The 6,496-nt window shown below is 36.4% G+C and overlaps 1 pseudogene; it reads left to right on the forward strand.

The window, feature by feature from the left end:
* Nucleotides 1-3,411: 3,411 nt before the first annotated feature.
* LOC102603684 (peptidyl-prolyl cis-trans isomerase CYP59-like) lies at nt 3,412-5,672 on the forward strand (annotated as a pseudogene).
* Nucleotides 5,673-6,496: the final 824 nt, after the last annotated feature.

Genomic DNA, 6,496 nt, shown 5'->3' on the forward strand with positions numbered 1-6,496 from the left:
ATTAGAAAACTAATATCTTACTATGACATTTACTATAATAAAATATTGAATGATAAGTGGTAATAAGGTCATGACCCAAAATTAGGGTCATGATAATCATACTATGACTGTACTGTGGGGAATCCAACCCTTTTTACAAACACAGAAAGATAAAGTAGACGTGAAATAGCGTGTTCAACTTTCAACCATATTTTCGAGATACCGGATAATGTGAATGAAAAAAGTGTGAGTCTCACATAGTCCAATGAGACTCTAGCAATGATATAAGTGTTATTTCATAACCTGATTTCTCATGTCTTGATGACATCTACTACACCTAACGAGTAGGTAAGCCTAACCCCATAGCTCGGAACCAAGAGTAACGGGCTATCACGTGGAATAAAACAAAGGGGGAATGGGGAATATTATCAAGATAGAAGAAGGGAAATGTAGAAAGATATATACATGCAACAATATCCAAGACCTGACATCAGTCGGTAGTCGAGCTTCTAATAAAAATAGAAGTACAAGGCATTACAAATATAAATATATACGAAATTGCCACTTAATGTAAAACAAAGACTAGTCTCAGACAAAATAGAGGGAGATCGAAAACTATGAATGTCAGAAGCTCAACCTAGTAACTGAATCCCAAAACCTGCTCCTCACGAGATCCAAATCAATAGTGAGAACTCGTATTATAATTTGCAGGGTGTAGAAAAGTAATAGAAGTACCAACAAGCAGTACTCAGTAGGTATTGGCCTACGAGCTCCAACGATAAAGCAAGTAAAAATAACATGTAATTAAGGAAAGCACAACACAAGTATCTAACAAGGAGATATAACATGATAATGCTAGTAATAATGAAGGGATATAATACATTGAGTAAAAGACCAAGTCAATGGAACATACCTAGAGGGGAAAGCCCAATAACCTAATAATTGTTGGGTATTAATTTCCCTGATTTCTTACCATAAATAGGCTTTCCTTTTAGGAAAAGGTTTAAGAATGGCTAGTCCTTTTCTGGTAGGAAAATGTTTAGTACTCTATAAATAGAGGCTTGTTCCTTCTAACTTAATTAGCATTCACAATGTAGTCCTAGGGGTTTTGAGAGTTTTGGTTAGGGGGAGAATTTGTGGGTCACAAGTGATAACGTATCACTTGTGTGAACCTCCCATGTATTCAGAGTGATTTGGTTGAGGTTATTTCTCTCTATATTTTGTACTCTCATATTTATAGTGGATTGCTCATCTCCTTTGTGGATGTAGGTCGATTGACTGAACCACATTAAATCTTTGTGTCTTATGATATATTTCTCGTTTGTCTTTTTACTCGTGTCCTTTCGAGGTTTCGTTTGCTAGCTTCCGCATTACACCTGTTTTTTTTATCCTAACAAGTTGTATCAAAGCTAGGTGTAGTTAGGTCCAATGGTTCAATGATGGATTCAGGTTCAGTGGTTCGATAATCGATGATTGAACCAGGTTAAAAATTGGGTGTGCTTTGGAGGGTGTACTTCTATCCGCAATCTTTTTGACAATAACAAAGATTTTTGTTGGAGAAATTGTTTCAGAGAGGTTTTCTGTGTTGAGGCATAGATTTTGTAAAGGAGTTTATGAAGAAGAGATGCAAGTTATTGAAGATTATGTGAAGAAGGTGGACAAATTTATTTTTGTCAGAAATTCAGGCCAAGGGGGAGATTTGTTTTGTATTAATTGCTCTGAGTTTCTTACCATAAATAGGTTTTCGCTTTAGGAAAAGGTTTAGGAGTGGCTAGTCCTTTTTTGGTAGGAAAAGGTTTAGTACTCTATAAATAAAGGCTTGTTCTTTCTAACTTAATCAGCATTCACAATGTAGTCCAAGGAGTTTTGAGAGTTTTTGTTAGGGGGAGAATTTGTGGGTCACAAGTGATACGTTATCACTTGCGTGAACCCCCCATTTATTTCGAGTGAATTGGTTGAGTTTATTTTTCTCTATATTTTGTACTCTCATATTTATAGTGGATTGTTCATCTCCTTTGTGGATGTAGGTCGATTGACCGAACCACGTTAAATCTTTGTGTCTTATGGTATATTTCTCGTTTTTCTTCTTACTCGTGGTCTTTCGAGGTTTTCTTTGCTAGCTTCTGCATTACATCTGCTTATTTTGGTCCTAACAATAATGATAAGATCCTACCACGAAATTCATCTAACCAAGGCAAAACCCACGGTAACACCACCACTCCACATAACCACAATCTAATCAAAGAGCGACAAGATAAGGGCGTAACCAACTATTTAAGAAACTAACAATCAACCCAGCACAATATAAACAATTATAGTCAAACAATAACCTAATCGGACCCCCATAAGCTTGGAAGGTACAAACAACAAACATAATACAACCGTCTCCACATAAGAACGGCGGGTGCAAACAACAACCAATTATACTTGTGATAGATAATGCATATGAATGCAGGTAATGCAGTAGAAACTAGTTGAGCCATCAGCACCAAGTGAGGATTTGCACATAAAAAAATAAATATGAATTCTAATACAATAAAATTCAATGTAACATTTGTACTAATCTTTACTTTACATATTTTCTATTTTATTTTTACTTGTGCACAAATTTTTGTATCTCTGTAATAGTTAAGTACATGAATTTTCTAATCATTTGAGATTACATATAAACAGGAAAAAGTACAAACATGTTATTTTAAAAAGATATATGATAGTAAAAAAACGAAGAAGACATAACTATAAATGTTTATCAAAGACTTACTCTTTTACGGGTCTAGTTGTGAAAATATATTGCGGAATTTAACATGCTTACCCTCAATCACTAATATTCGCATTAGAGTAGACTGTCTACATCACACCCCTCCCCGCTTAGGGTGCGACCCTTCCTCCAACCCTGCTAATACTGGATGCTTTGTACACGAAGCTACCCCTGTAACCTTGAATGGCGTGCAAAATTGAGGAGTCATTGCCATATAATTAACTCAACCTGTTCAGTTCCTTAATTACACCTTTTACACGGCTCGGGTGAATAATTTATCCTTGTAATAAGTTGAATGTTGGGGAGTTTGTACTTATTATTTGAAAGTAGCCATTTCTTTGTTCCCTCTTTTTTTGGCTTTGTTTTGTAATTATTTTTAAATTTAGTCGAAAATTATTTCCAAATCCTTCTCCAACAAGGAAATTAAATCATAAAATCCTATTCCTAAAGAAAGTAGGAGAAATAAATAAAATAGGAAACTTTACATTATTTCCGCCTTAAGTTTCCATTAAAAAAACTAGGAATATCCATCTCTCTCTATATATATATACTCTCTTCCTTCTGATTATACTCTCTTCCTTCTGAAGTATTTTATAGTCCTACGTTATTGTTAGCCATAGCTTATTAAAAAAGCTAGTCCTCTGTTATTTCTTTCGGAAAATTCGTCCTCCGCTATGTCGGTGATGATTGTGACAAGTTTGGGGGACATGGTCGTGGATTTGTTCACCAATCGATGTCCTTTAACGTGTAAAAACTTCTGAAATTATGCAATATAAAGTATTACCATAATTGTCTCTTTCACACAGTTCGAAAGGATTTCACAATGCAGACGGGAGATCCAACCGGAACAGGATTCGGAGGGGATTCGATATATAAATTTTTATATGGTGATCAGGCTCATTTTTTTGGTGATGAAATTCATTCTGACTTGAAGCATTCAAAGAGGGGAACTGTTGCAATGGCTAGCGCTGGTACTGGTACTGGTACTGGTGAGAAGAATCTAAATGCTTCTCAGTTCTATATCACGTTACGTGATGATCTCGACTCCCTTGATGGGGAGCATACTGTTTTTGGAGAGATTACAGAAGGATTTTACACATTGAATAGGATAAACAAAGCTTATGTGGATGACAAGGGAAAGCCTTATCAAAATATCCGAATCAAACACACTTACATATTGTATGATCGTTTCGATGATCCTTCCCAGTTAGCCAACTTGATTCCAGATGCTTCACCTGAAAGAAAGCCGAAAGATGAGATTGATGATGATGTGCGACTAGAGGATGATTGGATGCCAAAGGATGAGGAATTAGGTATTCGTGAAGAGAAGGAAGCACACTCCCGAGCAGTATACTTGAAAGTGTAGGAGACATTCCTGATGCTGAGATGAATCCCCCAGACAATGTGCTCTTTGTTTGTAAATTAAATCCGTCAACTGAAGAGAAAGCACTGTAAATAATCTTGTCACTCTTTGGAACCGTGACATCTGCTGAAATTATTAGAGATCACAAGAATGGGGATAGTCACTGTTATGCTTTCATCTAGTTTGAGGACAAGGAGTCCAGTGAGCAAGCTTATTTTAAGATGGATAATACTCAAGTTGATGATCGAAGGATACGAGTTGATTTCAGTCAGAGTGTAGCAAAGTTATGGTCCGAATATCTACCTAGAAACCAAAGAGGCAGTGTCCGTTTCAATAATGGTTCAGTTGATACCATCAAACAGCAAAAAGAAGAGAACAAGCAGCATGGCGGAGATGGTAACTCAAAGTACTCAAAAATTCTGAGAACAAGAAAAGAGACAAGAAAGCACAAAGGGAGAAAACACCAGCAAATAACAAAGCCACGTTAAGGCTGGTCAAATAGATTCAATTACGCTTATTATGTCATTCACACTTTTTATCCATGTCATTCCGCATATAACAATGTGTTTGTATTGACATTGACTTGTTTTATCGGAATGGTCCCACCTTATTGCATAAGATTTGGATGGGGATACCTCTAAACTGGCTTAAAACATATGGTGCTGTTAGATTAATGTACTATTTGAACCTAAATCTTGAAATTTTTGGTGATTTCTATTTTGCTCACCATTTGAATCTCTAATTTGCAATTTGCTTTTGTACCGTCTTCCCGTTATTGATGTCAATATCGTCTACACTCTGCTTGAACTTTGATGTGCTTAATATAAGCATTAACACAAGGTTACTTGTTTTGGTGATACTTTTAATTGGTTTTGAGAGTAGTAATGATATAAATAATGAAACCTTCATGGTGATTGGTGTCTTCTGACTCTTGTATCTGTAAATTCTAGATTTACCTCTTGTTTTATTTTTAAGTTTCTCGCTGAATGTCAATTATGTTAATGGTTTGCTCAGACCAGAAATGCTTTATCCGGTACATACTCTGCCCCGCAGAGGTCGGCCAGTTCAGCTGCTATATTGGTTGATGATCTAACAATGATGAGGGATAGGGGAGGAAATTTTGTGCTTCCACGAGCAGATGTCATGAAATTAAGAGACCGTCTTAGAAATGAAGAACTGGCTGCTGGTTCAATTTTCTGCAGATTAAGAAATAGGACACTTAGGCATGAAGCAACTAGCGATGTAGGTCACCGAAGAGAAATGTGTGTCCATGCTCGAATTCTGGCTTTAGAGGAAGCTATTGATACTGAATGGGTTTACATGTGGGATAAGTTTGGCGGTTACTTGCTTCTCTTATTTGGTTTGACTGCTAAAGCTGAGAGGGTACAGGTAACTATGCGTTGCAAACTACTTGTCTGCATTTTAGCTTCTCTATCTTCTTCTTCTTCTCGTTTCCCTTTTCCCCTTTATGCTGAACATAGCATGCTTTGCCAGGATGAGGTTCGTCTGAGACATTTAAAAACAAGTAACGACCCATTCAATTTGAGCTTCGTCTTGATCCATCGCTCCTAATTTGATCTACATTTAAAAACAAGTAACTTGATCAGGAATGAGCAGTCAGCAACAAACGGAATACGGATCAAGACTTTCAGTAAAACCAAAGGTAATCACACGTTCCTAACAACATAGCACGAAATTCATATGACAAAGAGACAGAGCAAGTGTGCTACAGAAACCACATTTCAGGGACTGATTCTTCAAGACCAAAACAAATCTATTAACTAATATGATAAATTCTCGAGCTAGATAAAACACATATTAGTAAAATCTTGGAAAAGGATCTAATAACTCTTCTGGTTTAGTTGCTTGACATCTATTATCATGAAGCGGATAAGAGAACATGCAGCAACTTTTTTCTCTTTTGTACTTCCTCGGTTCCATTTTATATGTACTCTTTCCTTTTTGGTCCGTTCCAAAAAAAAATGTTATCTTACTATAATTAGAAACAATTTAACTTTAAAATACCCCTTTTACCCTTAATGAAATGATTTTCAACCACACAGATATCTAAAAATTGTTTTAGACCCACAAGTTTTAGTAGTCTTCCTTTTTTTCTTAAACACCATGCCAAGTAAAGCGGTGCAACATAAAATGGGACGGTGCCACATCAAATCGAGGGCCAACCTCTTTCAGACCTCCATGCTTTTCATAGACGTGATGTCTGCATGTTTCAATCAAATTTAGTATAAAGAAAAGGGAAGGGGGGAGCTGTATATCCGGTAAATCATCAAATTTATACCTATTTTTAACAAATCCTCTGTCGGTTTACAAGACAACCAAGGGATAGCCTAGTGGTAAGGACCCTCCACCAGAGGATTTTTTAAGAGTCCGAACAA

Source organism: Solanum tuberosum, unplaced genomic scaffold (genome assembly GCF_000226075.1).
Source record: "Solanum tuberosum cultivar DM 1-3 516 R44 unplaced genomic scaffold, SolTub_3.0 scf00391, whole genome shotgun sequence".
In the NCBI taxonomy this organism is placed as follows: Eukaryota; Viridiplantae; Streptophyta; class Magnoliopsida; order Solanales; family Solanaceae; genus Solanum; species Solanum tuberosum.